This window comes from Antechinus flavipes, chromosome 3 (genome assembly GCF_016432865.1).
Source record: "Antechinus flavipes isolate AdamAnt ecotype Samford, QLD, Australia chromosome 3, AdamAnt_v2, whole genome shotgun sequence".
Lineage (NCBI taxonomy): Eukaryota > Metazoa > Chordata > Mammalia > Dasyuromorphia > Dasyuridae > Antechinus > Antechinus flavipes.
This window is the reverse complement of record NC_067400.1, coordinates 532,587,616-532,603,252: the sequence shown is the minus strand read 5'-3', so window position 1 is coordinate 532,603,252 and position 15,637 is coordinate 532,587,616. Positions and strand designations below refer to the sequence as shown.

At 32.5% G+C, this 15,637-nt stretch overlaps 1 protein-coding gene across 10 annotated transcripts in view; it reads left to right on the top strand.

Moving 5' to 3' along the window:
* Positions 1–15,637, top strand: part of DLG2 (discs large MAGUK scaffold protein 2) — a 2,591,935-nt gene that overhangs the window by 1,024,149 nt on the left and 1,552,149 nt on the right. The window lies entirely within an intron of this gene.

Sequence of the window (15,637 nt, the reverse complement as noted above, 5' to 3'; positions counted from 1 at the left end):
CAAAAGTATAATTTGTTATATGGGATGGTTTTTAGAGTAGAAATGGAAAATTAAAATGGCTTTAAAAATAATCCACCACTTATTTTAAAACCATTTGTTAACCTGAATGACTTTGGTAGTCAGTTATGTGGGGGATTAAGATAGGATTGGGGAAAAACAAGTTAGATGTAGGTTTTAATACTGATTTTCCTACTTCTTACCTATGTGAGATCAAATCACATAACTTCTTTTGGTCTTGGTTTACTCATCTGAAAAATAAGGATAATGAAATCCATTATATCTAAGTCTTTTTTTTTTCAGTTTTAAGATTCTATCTTTTATAGTTAGGCATTCAGTTATATGATCCCTTCTAGATCAAACATTCTCTGTTCTGTGTTCTAACATCTAACATTTATAAGATAATTTCTAATACACATACATACACAGCTACATATATACTTAGGTGTGTACATGTATCTATATATGTATGTATACGTCTCCTAAAATTTATGTTTCACTTTTAGTAACTTTTGAACTGAATGACTTTTAATAATAGGGGATCAGTTATTCTAGTAACTTAATTCTCTTTATTTTACTACTTAAAGAGTTTGTGGAGTTGTCAGAAATTGTATGTGTTAATTATGGTTGCAATTTAGGTAAGAATTGCATGAATTACTAGACTTGAAGATTTGGATTTAAATACCACCTTAGCCACTTAATAGCCATATAATCTAGGGAAAATCTTAACTGGATCTCTTAGTTCACTTACATTTAAAGTGACAAGTTAGTTAAACTAGATATCCTCTAACTAAAGTATTGGTATAACATTTATTTTCAGTGGTATGAGATTATCACTGGGGATTTAGGAACTACATTTTAGGATGGACATTAATAATCTGGAGCTTATTGAGGATAGCTAGCCAGAATGGCTAGGGGAATAGAAATCATAACATTTGGAATTATTTATTTACCTTGCTTATTTACCTTGGAAAATAAATCTTAAGAAGATATACTTTCTGTCTTGAAAATGTGATGGACATTCAGGTAAAAAAAAAGATTAGGTAAATTTTGTATTTTTTTTCCCCAGACAGCAATGGCAAGACTAATAACAATGGGTATATATTTTTTAAAGAACTGGACTTTTACTCAATATAAAGAAAATACTCTGTTAAAATTCAATGGGTTATTTTATACTTTTAGATGTCAGAGTTGTTCAAGTATAGACCAGGTGATGATTTGTTTGGAGATTTAGAAAGAATTCATATTTATTTTGCACTAAATGACAGAATATTGAAGGATAAAGTAGGAAAACCAATATATTTTGAAGTAAAAGTACCTGAATTCAAATCTTTCCTCTATTGATATATTTAATGTGACTTTAATTGTTAATTAATCTTTCTGGGTCTAAGTTCCAATGAATTAAAATTACATGATCTCTATATCCATGATCCTATTAAGCACAGAATCTCAGAATAAGATACCTCAGAGGTCCCCTACATCAATCTGTATCATATTTAAAACCTCCTGAAGACTTATTATCCAAATTTTGAAGATACTAGTCAGTTTTTGAGATTTATATAATTTTACACATATATACACATACCCCAAACCTGTTAGTGGAGAGTTATTCTTTGATACTACCCCAATCCTATCTTGAATATAATGCTCTATAACACAAAAGTAATAGTTTCAGATTAATATTCATTCCAACAAATGTTTAAAACTAGTTTAAAGTGATAATTAGTAAAAGAAAATTATTAGACAAAAGAAATTAACCACAAATCACCAATTTAGCAAGATAGGCCAATGGTCTAGGGAATGGTATCTAATTTGCATGCATGGCTTTGAGCATATTTTCAAAGAGGTTCTTTGATTGCCTTCAGCTTTCTCAAGATTTTCAGATACTGTTAAAGAAAGTTCACATATTTTTATTTTATAATTCTAAAATAAAACTTTATATTAATCATTATTTTCTTTTATTTGGTTTTTTACTTTTTAAAGAAAACCAAAAGGTATTTTAAAAAAGATATTATGCATACTTTAGATTAAAAGAATAATAATATAGAGAAGTTGTATGGCAGTAAAAAAAAAATCTAACATAGATAAATATGAGGAGAACTCAATAATCTTTAGATGTACTTTTTAACTGTGTTTTCTCTCTGTGTGTGTATTGTGATCTTTCAAAAATTTCATTTTGTGCATTATTAGTATAATTGTAATAGAATGTAATCCAACTTTGGGAGGCATTGTGGCATGAAAGTTAGTTGATAAAGACCCTAGATTTAAATACCAGTATTTCTAATGACTACCTAAATTAACTTTTCTGCAATCTCAGTTTCATAGTCTTTAAATTGAAAGGATCAGAATAAGAGTCCTTGCTCTAAGTATGTGATTCCTAATAAATGGTTTATTTAAATAGCAGTAGTGAATGGGGAGCTTATACTGCCTTTTAATCTCCACTGTATTGAAAGACTCTATCACAATAAGACTTTTGTTCATGAAATGTAAAATATTGGTTAAGAGCAAAACTTACTGTGTTTTGATGAAAAAATACTTGATCCAACTCTGCGAGCAACATCAAGGAAAGGACCATAACTTTTCTAAACATACGTTCCACTCATAATTTGAAACAGTTTTTCTTCCCTGCATATAAGATGCTTAATAAATATGTGCTGAATTGTATAAAGTTAATTTGTGACCACACAAGGAAGGCTAGAAAGACTAAGTATCCTGGTGCTGTCCAGTTTATAAGTGCTGAAAAGCCTTAGATGAAGTCATTCTTCAGAGAGGAAAAAAGAACAATCAACTGGAACTTGAGGAGTGGAGACCAATAGTTTATCTTGTCTGGAGAAGAATGAAGGCACTGACTTTTCTTCCCTTTTTTCTTGTATCCCTCTTACTTATCTTTTTTTTTTCCTTCACACCTTTCTTTAAAATGAAAGATAGCTTGAGGTAGAGGAAAGAGCACTGAACTTGGTATCCGAAGTTCAATGTTGCTAGTCTTTGATTTGCCACTTACTGACTGAATAAACTAAGGCAAGCAACTTAACCTCACTGAGCTTTTATTATTTCATCTGTTAAATAGTGATGATAATACCTTTAGTATAATGAATGCTACATCTAGTTTCATATCTCACTTTTGATATTGATTAGTTTATGATACTAAGCAAATTATTTAACCTCTATGTGCTTCAAACAATTCCTTTGGCTTTGGCTACTAAATCATGAAGGCACTTTGATTTGTGCCAGTGGAGGGAGTTTCTTGGATGGATTCATAGCTCCTGTTACACATTATATGTGTGATGCTTGCATGACCCATTTCATAGGGCTATTGTGGGGACATCAATTTGTAAGCCATATGGTGATATAGAAGATGAGTTGTAGCTGTGTATTATGTTCTTTCTTTGAATTAAATCTGTTGAATTGAACTTCATATCTGCTTTGTGAAGCCACATAAAGCATTTTTCTCTGTAAATCTGTAGTTACAAGTAACTTTCTGTGTTATCCATGTCAGCTTGGCAATACATTTTTGTACTTAAAATAATCTCTGTTAACTTAAATATCTAGGGATGACAATTTTGCTTAATCTAAATGTGACTATATTAAAGCCTGTTTTTAGGTATTTATTGTCACTATGAGTCAAGGGCTTATCCTGGTGTAATCTATTTTTGACAATACTCAATATATAGAAACCCAAACTTTAAAAAAGAACTTATTGAAGAGAAACATCCTTTTTAATTAAGAAAATTATTTTCTTTGTAGAATCACTGTTAAGCACTGGACAAGTTATTCTGTGGGAGTAATATAATCAACAAAAAAATCTACAACTGTTGCTTTTTAGATATAGTATCCATTAATTAGAGGACTAATGGTTCCACTGTATTCTATCCTGATTAGACCATTTTTGGAGCATTGTGTCCAGTTCTGGGTACCCCATTTTAGTAATGACAGTGAGATATTTGAGAAGTTAGAGCATATCCAGTGACAAATTAACAATGATGAGAGAATAGCAAGGATTGATGGAACAAACTGGGAATGTTTTCCTTGGAAAAAAAAAAGAGACTTAAGGAAGGTAAGTGAAGGTATGGCACCAAACATTAGAATTGAACTTTATTAGATAGAAGTAAAAACTCTGTAAATGATAAAAGCTTAATGAAAGAAAAATTTCCATGCAGTTGTCAAAAATGAAATGAGCTGCCTCTCAAGAGAACATGAATTTCTTAGTGTTTCTTTATTTTTACTTCACATGTGTTATCTTCTCTGACAGAATGCATTCTCCTTGAGGGCTGGACAGTTTCATTTCTACCTTTATAGTCTTAGAGACTAGTACATATTAAGAGGTTTTTTTTTTTTTTTTAGGTGTGAGACAGAGTAGATGGCCAGTTACTGTGATTTTCATTTGATTTATAAACACAGGGAAAATGAAACAATAGGTGGATTTGGGGGAAAAAATAAATGGAAGTTAAATTTGAGGTCAGGAAAACTGACAGTGAATCTCTCCTCAGCTAAGAACAGTTAAAGCAAAAATGGACATAATTGGATGGGAATCCATTGACAAGGAGTCAAGACTACAGAAGCTATATATATACATTTTTGCTTTAACTGTTCTTTTTCAGAAACTCTCATTTAGCTATCTACACAGTCATCTAAACCCTCTTTTCTAACAAATAGTTTCAAATTTTTATTTTTCAGGTTAGTTTTTAAAATAATGACTGTTTTGTTGTTTTCTCTCTCAATTAAACAAATTTTTAAAAGGCCTGAAAAAAATCTGGAATGGAAGGTTTCATCTTTATTCTTTTAGACTGTGTGGTCAGAGTTCTAAAATCTCTCTTTTTAACCTAAAATGTTGTAATTATGCATTTTTCCTGATTTTCCTTACTTTTCTCTTCATAAATTTACAATGGTCTTAGTTGTCATAGCTTATAGCACAAGAAAATAGCAAATTTCTTTAGCTATTCTCCACAGGAAGACACACTCTTGGTTTATAATTTTTGGCTACCATAAAAAGCTGCTATAATTTTGTTTTAACATATCAATTCTTTCCTCTTTCTTTTATTTCTTTAGGGTATAGGCCTAGTACTGGTAAAGTTGAGTCATAGGATATGCACAATTTGTTGATTTTTCTGGGATTAATTCCAAATTGATTTTGAGAATAAATGAATCAATTCAGTTGCTCCAACAGTACCTATTTTCCTATAGCCTTTCCAAAATTTGTCATTTTTCTCTTTGTCATTGCCAGTCTGGTAAGCATGAAGTGAGAATTGCTTCATTTTGCAGTTTTCTAATTATTAGTGCTTTAAAACATTTTAAAATTATGCTTTTGATAGCATTCTTTGAAAAATGCATGTTCGTTTCTTTGACAGTTTCTCTATTTGGGAATAGCTCTTAGTTTTATGAATTTGAATCAGTTTCATTTCTTGGATATGAGAATTTTATCTGAAACACTTGTAACTACATCTCCTCAGTTTCTCATTTCTTTTCTACTTTTTACTGCATTAGATTTTTTTAGAAAAAAAATTATTGAAAGTTTTTCTTTTGTTTATAGCTTTTTATTTACAAAAACTTATGCATGGGTAATTTTTCAACATTGACCCTTGCAAAACCTTCTGTTCCAACTTTTCTCCTCCTTCCCCCCCACTCTCTTCCCTAGATAGCTGGTAGTGCAATAGATGTTAAATATGTTAAAATATATATTAAATATAATACATGTATACATATTTATATAATTTGCTGCACAAGAAAAATTGGATCTAGAAAAAAAGTTAAAAAAAATCTGAGAAGGAAAACAAAAATGCAAGCAAACAATAACAGAAGAGTGGAAATGCTATATTGTAGTCCATACTCATTTCCCATAGTTCTCTCTCTGGGTGTAGCTCTCTTCATTACTGAACATTTGGAGCTGGTTTGAATCATCTCTTTGTTGGAAAGTCATGTCCATCAGAATTAATTATCATATAGTCTTATTGTTGAAATGTATGATGAGCTGGTTCTCCTCATTTCACTCAGCATCAATTCATGTAAGTCTCTCCAGATCTCTCTGAAATCATCCTGCTGGTCATTTCTTGCAGAACAATAATATTCCATAACATTCATATACCACAATTTATTCACCCATTCTCCAATTGATGGGCATCCATCAATTTCCAGTTTCTAGCAACTAGGAAAAGGGCTGCCACAAACATTTTTGCATGTGTGGGTCCCTTTCCCTTCTTTAAGATCTCAAGCCCAGTAGTAACACTGCTGGATCAAAGGGTATGCACAGCTTGATAACTTTTTGAGCATATTGTTCTCCAGAATAGTTGGATTCATTCACAATTCCATCAACAATGTATCACTGTCCCAGTTTTCCCACATCCTCTCCAGCATTCGTCATTATCTTTTCCTGTCATCTTAGCCAATCTAAGAGGTGTGTAGTGGTATCTCAGTTGTTTTAATTTGCATTTCTCTGATAATCAATAATGATTTGGAACACCTTTTCATATGACTAGAAATAGCTTCAATTTCTTCATCTGAAAATTGTCTGTTCATATCCTTTAACTGTTTATCAATTCTAGAATGGCTTGATTTCTTATAAATTTGAATCAGTTCTCTATATATTTTGGAAATGAGGCCTTTATCAGAACCTTTGAATGTAAAAATGTTTTCCCAGTTTATTGCTTCCCTTCTAATCTTGTCTCTATTAGTTTTGCATGTACAAAATCTTTTTAATTTAATATAATCAAAATTTTCTATTTTGTGATCAATAATGATCTCTAGTTCTTTGGTCACAAAGAAGGTCCTTCTCGAAAGGTCTGAGAGGTAAACTATCCTATATTTTTCTAATTTATTTATAATGTCATTCTTTATGTCTAGATCATGAACCCATTTTGACCTTATTTTACTGTATGGTGCTAAGTGTGAGGAAATGCCTGGTTTCTGTGTCCAATTACTAGTGTCCAATTTTCCCAGCAATTTTTGAATACTTATCCCAAAAGCTGGAGTATTTGGGTTTGTTAAACACTAGATTGCTATAGTTTTTGACTTCTTTGTCCTGTGAACCTAACCTATTCCACTGATCAGTTAGTCTATTTCTTAGCCAGTACCAAATGGTTTTGATAGCTGCTGCTTTATAATATAGTTTTAGATCTGGTATAGCTAGGCCAGAAGGTTTTTATTTTCAAAATATATTCAAGGATAATTTTTCATCATTGATTTTTGCAATACCTTGTGTTCCAATTTCTTCCCTATCTCTCCACCCCCTCTTCTAAATGGCAAATAATCCAATATATGTTAAACATGGTAAAAGTATATGTAAATCCAATATATGCATATGTATTTATAAAATTATCTTGCTGCACAAGAAAAATCAAATCACAAAGGAAAAAATGAGAAAGAGAATAAAATTCAAGCAAACAACAAAAGAAGTGAATATGCTATGTTGTGATCCACGCTTCGTTCCCACAGTCCTCTTTCTAGGTGCAGATGGCTTTCATCATCACAAGATCAGTGGAACTGTCTTGAATCTTCTCATTTTTGAGAAGAGCTACACTCATCAGAAGTGATCACCATATAATTTTGCCATGTACAATGAAATCCTGGTTCTGCTCATTTCATTTAGATCAGTTCATGTAAGTCTCTCCAGGGCTCTCTAAAATCATTCTGCTGATCATTTCTTATAGAACAATAATATTCCATAACATCCATATACCATAACTTGTTTAGCCATTTTCCAACTGATGAGAGTCCATTCAGTTTTCAGTTCTTTGCCACTACAAAAAGGGCTGCCACAAATATTTTTGTACAAGTGGGTCCTTTTTCCCTCCTTTAAGATCTCTTTGGTATATAAGCCCAATAGAAACAGTGCTGGATCAAAGGGTATGCACAGTTTGATAACTTTTTGAGTGTAGTTCCAAATTGCTCACCAGAATGGTTGGATTTGTTTAAAATTCCACCAACAATGTATCAGTGTCCCAGTTTTCCCACATCCCCTCCAACATTCATCATTATCTTTTCCTGTCATCTTAGTCAATCTGAGAGGTATGTAGTAATATCTTAGAATTGTCTTAATGTGCATTTCTCTGATCAATGGTGATTTCAAGCACCTTTTCATATGACTAGAAATGGTTTCAATTTCTTCATCTGAAAATAATCTGTTCATATGCTTTGACCATTTAGCAAGTGGAGAATGGCTTGAATTTTTATAAATTTGAGTCAATTCTCTATATATTTTAGAACTGAGGCCTTTATCAGAATCCTTAAATATAAAAATGTTTTCCAAAGTTATTGCTTCCCTTCTAATCTTGTCTGCATTAGTTTTCTTTGTAGAAAGACTTTAAAACTTTATATAATCAAATTATCTATTTGGTATTCAATAATGAGTTCCAGTCCTTTTTTAGTCATAAGTTCCTTCCTTCTCAACAGATCTGAGAAGTAAACTATCCTATGTTCTTCTATTTGTTTATAATTATATTTATGTTTTTAAAACACTTTTTAAATCATATGTGATTTCTATGTCCATTTTATTTTCTGTGATACTCTCATCACTTATTTAGCCATGAATTCTTCCCCATCCACAAATCTGAAAGGTAAATTCTCCCTTTCTTATCTAATTTTTTAAAAAATGAGATAACATTTGATATTTAAGGCATGTAACGATATATTACATATTACATAGGTGCTTGAAATCACCATTGATCAGAGAAATGCGCATTAAGACAATTCTGAGATATCACTAGATATTTCTCAGATTGACTAAGATGACAGGAAAAGATAATGATGAATGTTGAAGGGGATGTGGGAAAAGAGGGACACTGATACATTGTTGGTGGAATTTTAAACAAATCCAACCATTCTGGTGAGCAATTTGGAACTACACTCAAAAAGTTATCAATATATATTACATATATCATTACTCTGAAAAAGCTTATATTCAAGTGTGACAGAGAAATACTTATATAGTAATATGTAAAATAAATATGAAGAGAAGTTTTCTTCTCAGTAAAATGTGGGAGATGACCTACATGATCTGTGAGTAATTTGCAGTTTTAGATTTTATAATACTTGCATTATTATAAGAAGGCAGAAGAATCAAGATTTCAAGCTTTTATTTTTTTAAAGCCAGGAAGAACAAATAAAGGGGAATACTGATAGCAATTGAGAAGTTGGGAAGGAAAGTCAATTTGTATGGCTGGGGCAATATGCTGATGAGGAGTTCAATGTCAATAGGCAACATTTAAAAAGCCTTTAAAAATATCTCATTTGGTTTTTACAATACCTTTCTGAAATAGGTACTCATGGCATTATTTTCCTGCTTTGTATAGAGGACAAAACCTAAACTCAGAAAATTAGATTGATTTGCCTATCTAATCAGCTAAATATCAGAGACAGGATGAAAAGTCTCACCTGACTTAAAGCCCAAGGATTAACTATGAGGTGATGGAATCCAAACTGAAATATCCTGAAACAGTTGTGAGGATACTGTGCTGGGGTAAAAGATCAGGGATGGAGATACCAATTGGAGAGAAATTTGTCTGGAGAGGACAATAGACATCATGAGAATAGATCAAGTGATCTTGTCTGAGAATAATGAATATGGACAGTGAAGAGCTGAGTAACAAGGAAAGAATTATGAAAGCTCTAGAAACTGTCTGTAAACTGTCTAGAAATTACAGAAAGCAAAAAAATTTGAATTGTTATCTGTAGTTATTTCTATAGATGCATAAAACAAACTAGAAGAGATTTTTTTTGATGGATATTCAAACTTTAGAGTTTTGAGGTTCACCTATCATTAAATACTCTATCTTAACCTATTAACACAATATCAGAGTGTGTTATCACTCGAGAAGGCAAAGGCTAGAAGTTTATATAATTTGTACTTAAGGAAAAAAAAATAGATTAAACCTGACCTGGAAAATGAAAATGAAAAATGAGCTAATGAGCAAAATCAGTGCAGAATGTACCTTAGCAAACAGGCCAGGCAAAACTGTGGTTGAGGCACTTCAAACATTCACCTCTTTCCCCCACCCCAACCCCCAAATAGCTGTTGAGTCTACAGAATTCAAAATTGTGATATGACCCAGACTTAGCTGAACTGCTTATAAAACCTTTTTTTGCATTGAGCTTATTTAGAGAGATTCAGGATAAGCCTAGAAGGTCACCTGGTGAGTAATGATAATTCTGTTTCTATATAAACCTAAGACTTACAGAACACTTTCTTTACTACAACTCTGGGAGGCAGAGAGTACAAATATAAATAGCTCCATTTTACAGATGAGAAAACTAAGACTCAGAAATATTGAAATATTTTTCCAACATCCTATAGCTATTTAGTGTCAAAGCTGAGATGTGAGTCAGAACTCTTTTCACTCTAATACTTTGTCTTTCAGATGAAACTTATTATTAATTATGGTATCTGTAGGTATGTACATGACAGAATGGATAGTGTCAATCTTGGATTTTGGAAGACCTGAGTTCAAATTTTGCCTCAGCTATGTGATTCTGGACAAATTATTCCCAAGCCTCAGTCATCTGTAAGATGTGAAATGATAATAGCATCCTCGGGCTTTTTGTGAGCACTCAGAGATTGTTATATGAAAAGTGCTTTAAAAATTTAAAGTGTGGGGAAGCTAGGTGGTGCAGTGGATAGAATACCAGTCCTGAAGTCAGGAGGACCTGAGTTCAAATTTGACCTCAGGCACTTAACACTTCCTAGCTGTATGACCCTAGGCAAGTTACTTAATCCTAATTGACTCAGAGGAAAAAAAAAAAAGCAAAAAAAAAAAATTAAAGCACTATATATATATATATATATATATATATATATATATATATATATATATATATATATATATGCTAGATGATATTACTTCATTTTAACAACTTGACTTTGAAAATATTTGATTTAAATCTTTATAACGAGAATGTCTTGAGCATATAATGTGGATTATGCATTAAGTAATTCAGCTGTGTAGGTGTTTGGGAATAAAAGAACTGAGAATCTATAACTATGGTCACTTCTGCCCTTTGCCTGCCAGAAAAAAAAAACAAAAAACAAACAAACAAAAAAAAAACAGTCAATAAGCATTCAAGCTGCTTCACAATATGACCTCATCTTTTTGTTGCTCCTCTAACTTCTTCCTCCATGAATTCCTTGGTCCAGTCAAACTGCTCTGTTTTCATCCTCCCCTCCATGTGTGTCTTAGATTATATGATCCTATAATGGTCTCCCTGCCCATCTCTACCTGTATAAAACCTTTCATTTCCTATAAGGTCCCATATTAGCTTTCCAAAAATTTCAGAACTTTCAGTCTTTCAGAATATCCAGTCCTAGAATTGATCTAACCCTCTGTATTTCTCTTATTGCACATTGTTTAGACCAAGCTTCTTAAACTTGTAACTGAATGTGGTGGTCACTAAATTATGATTTATTATCAGAAAATGATTGTTTTATATACTCATTTTATATACCTACATATCCTGGGTTATGTAAAAATTTCTTGGGCAAAAAGGGGTCCTGAGTGAAAAACATTTAAGAAACCCTGGTTTAGACTTCTCCTTAGCACTTATACTTTTTTGGTATTGTGGTTATCTATGTACTATATGTTATCTTCTTGAGATTAAAAACCATCTTGTTCACCTTTTCCCCAATGTTATTCCTTCATAAATATTTTCTGACTTCCACAACTTCTCTTGTGTCTGTTCCTTCTCTTACTTAATTCAGCTTTCACCACCTTTTGTCTGAACTATGCCAAAAGCATTTTAATAAGACCCCCTACATCCAGTGTCTCTTCTCTCTAGTTCATTCTACACAAATAAGTTATTCCCCCATGTATGGAATATAATTTTTTTCTCATCTCTGATTCAGAATTGCTAGAAACCTCCAAAGCAAAGATTTTACAGGAGGCTTTTCCAGTTGAACTTAGTTTTAATGTGCCCTCTCTTTAAAATTGTTTTGTACCTACTCTACCTTTATACATGTCAATTCCACTCCCAGTAAAATGTCAATTCCTTAGGGCAAGGACAATTTTGTCCTTTATCTTCATCTTTATCTTCATCTTCAACTCATAGCACAGTATCTTGCACATAGTAGGCACTTAATATATTTTAAATGAATTGAAATGTACGCATTTCCATAATTTATTCAAGAATGGGAGATAATGCATTTTATAATATAATCAAATTTCCTTACCTTGGGGAATAAATTGATCAATAAACATTTATTAAGCAGTATGAGAGGCACTGTGCTAAGCTCCTCTTTATTAGTGTTTTTTCAAAGGTCGTGGCCTAACTCCATAATAAATCACAGCCTGTACTTCTTGATGTTGCATTGATGAGGCATTAATTATGACATTAATGGAATTTTCATTGATGCTTATCTAAAAAAATGTGCTAGGTCATATTATATATCTGGGTGCCCTAGTAGAGAATTGATTATGTTGCCATATCTTTACATGCTAGTTCAAATGACTGAATCAGGATGAATGAAAGCATTCTTCAAAGTGATGGCTCCCAGTTGTCTCACAAAGAAAGTAGTTTTTGGGGAATGTAAATGTGGACACCAAAATGAAACATTCTTACATTTTTAAAAGAGAAAAATAAAACAATGACCATTAACTTTTGACAGTCATTTATTGCATTATCTTTATTGCAGTTTTTTCAGATCTGAGAGGCAGTTTAAATTATTTTGTTTGATGACTGCTATTGAGAAATTCCATTTATATATTATAGGTCATAAGAATATGAACTAGTCTAGCATCCATATTTTACATTAAATTAATTAGGGATTTATGATAACATAAATGTGTATTTTGCCTAAGAACAAGATTGAATGCAATATGTTAATTTTGATTTAGCCTAATAATGGGTTTGTGCACCCAATAGATACTAAAATGTTAATTGGCTGATTTTCCGGTGACTAAGTTTCTCAATTTTATTCCAGAGTAATACCTCCAAACATACTGCAATTTTGCCAAGTACCTATTTGTACCTCACATATTAATTAATTAGTACCTATTATGTGCTCAGCATTATGCTTGACTCTGTGGGTGGGGGTGGGTGAAGAAGATGATAATAGCAATAATTCCCATTTTTGTATTCAGTTGTAATCTATAATTTCCTTCTTTTTAAAGATGTGATACATTTTGCTTTGGTGCAACATATACTTCCCAAGAAACACTCAAAGAACTCCACCCCCACAGTGGACAATTCCCAAAAAATGTTTAAGCAAAACCACCTAATGATTAATGAATGGGCATTTATTAAGCACTAACTCTATATCAGGGACTTTGTCAAGTACTGGAGATACAAGTATAAGCAAATAAAGCAATCTTTTGTCTAAAAAGTTATTATGGGAACTAGAAGGTGAGGGATGCAGACAAAGAAGGAAGGAAGGAAGGAAGGAAGGAAGGAAGGAAGGAAGGAAGGAAGGAAGGAAGGAAGGAAGGAAGGAAGGAAAGAAGGAAGGAAGGAAGGAAGGAAGAAAGGGAGAGTCAGAGGGAAGAAGAAAGGAAGGAAGGAAGGAAGGAAGAAAAGGAAGAAGGAAAGAGAGAAAGAGGAAGGAGGGAAGGAGGAAGGAGGGAAGGAGGAGGGAGGTAAGAAGGAGGGAAAGAGAGAGGAAGGAAGGAAGGAAAGAGACAAAATTTTAAGTGTGTAGGCATTTGCACACATTATCTCATTTGATCCTTAGAAGAACAAAGAGAAGTAGGCACTTATATTAGCCCCATTTTATAATTGAGGAAATTGAGGAATACAGAAGTTGCGTGATCTGTCAAAGATCACAGTTGATAACTATCAAAGGTCAGATTTGAATTCTGGTCTTCCTTTCTTCAGATCTAGACCTCTATTCTGTCAACTCGCTCATTTCCCCTTTTTTTATAGATGATAAAATTGAGCCCCAAAGAGGTTCCATATCCTCCCCATGGTCAGCAAGCTATAGAGTAAGTGGTAGAGCCATGATTTTATCTCAACTTTGCTGAATGCAAATTCAGCTCTCTTTTGAATATAAAATACTATCCTTCTTTCAATGAATAATGACATGTTTTTGTTTAGGATTTAAGTTGAGGATCTGGGCCAGATTTGCAAAATAATTTCTGCAAAGCCTAAAGATTCTTTATCTCTATTAGAGGAGGAGTAAGCAGTTTATTAAAAAGTGATAGAAAGAAATACTCAGTATACTTGTCTCCTCATTCATTCATTCATTCAATAACCATTTATGATGTTTTGACATTTATATAGAGCTTTAAATGTTGCAAAACACTTTTCTATACTCTATATTTGACCACAAACCTGTGAGATTCTGATATTATTATTCCTACTTTACAAATAATATAAATGAAAGTTCAAAGATGTTCAGGGTCTTCCTCAATTGTTACCAAGGGGTAACACTTGAAGTTGAATGTCTAAATTCCAGCATTATCTACTACATCATACCAGATGTTATGCTAAGCATGGATAGGGACAAAAATGACCATTAAAGTAAAAAGATATGAACAGACAGTTTTCAGATAAAGAAATAAGCCATTTCATTTTATATGACAAGATGCTCTAAATCACTATTGATTAGAGAAATACACAAATTAAGACAACTCAGAAGTACCACTTCACATCTCTCAAATTGGCTAAAATGACAGGAAAAGATAATAATAAATGTTGTAGGGTATGTAGATAAACTGGGATATTAATACATTATTGGTGAAGTTGTAAACTGATCCAACCATTCTAGAAAGCAATTTGTAACTATGCCCAAAGGCAATAAAGCTGTGTATATCCTTTGATCCAGCAGTGTCTCTACTAGATTTGTATTCCAAAGAAATCATAAAAGAGGGAAAAGGACACATATGTGCAAAAATGTTTGTAGCAGTCCTTTTTGTATTGGCAATAGAGTGGATGCCCAACAGTTGGAGAATGGCTGAATAAGTTATGGCATATGAATATTATGGAATATTATTACTTTATAAGAAACCATCAACAGGATGATTTCAGAGAATCTTGGAGAGACTTAAAAGAAGTGATACTAAGTGAAGCAAGCAGAACCAGGAGAACATTGTACACAGCAACAGCAAGAGTATGTGATGATCAATTGCAATGGACATGACTCTTCAACAACAAAGTGATTCAATTCTTTTTTTTTAATTATACTTTTTATTTACAAGTTATATGCATGGGTAATTTTATAGCATTGACAATTGCCAAATCTTTTGTTCTAATTTTTCCTCTCCTCCTCCACCATTCCCTCCCCCCGATGGAAGGTTGAGCAATATATGTTAAGTATGTTAAAGCATATATGTCCTGATAGTTATTTTGCTGTACAAAAAGAATCGGAGTTTGAAATAGTTTACTATTTGCCTGTGAATGAAATCGAAAATGCAGGCAGACAAAAATAGAGGGATTGGGAATTCTATGAAATGATTCATAGTCATCCCAGAGTTCTTTCCCTGGGTGTAGCTGGTTCAGTTCATTACTGCTCTATTGGAGCTGATTTGGTTCATCTCATTACTGAAGAGGGCCACGTCCATCAGAATTGATCATCATATAGTATTGTTGTTGAAGTATATAATGATCTCCTGGTCCTGCTCATTTCATTCAACATCAGCTCATGCAAGTCTCTTCATGCCTTTCTGAAATCCTCTTGTTGGTCATTTCTTACCAAACAATAATATTCCATAATATTCATATCCCACAA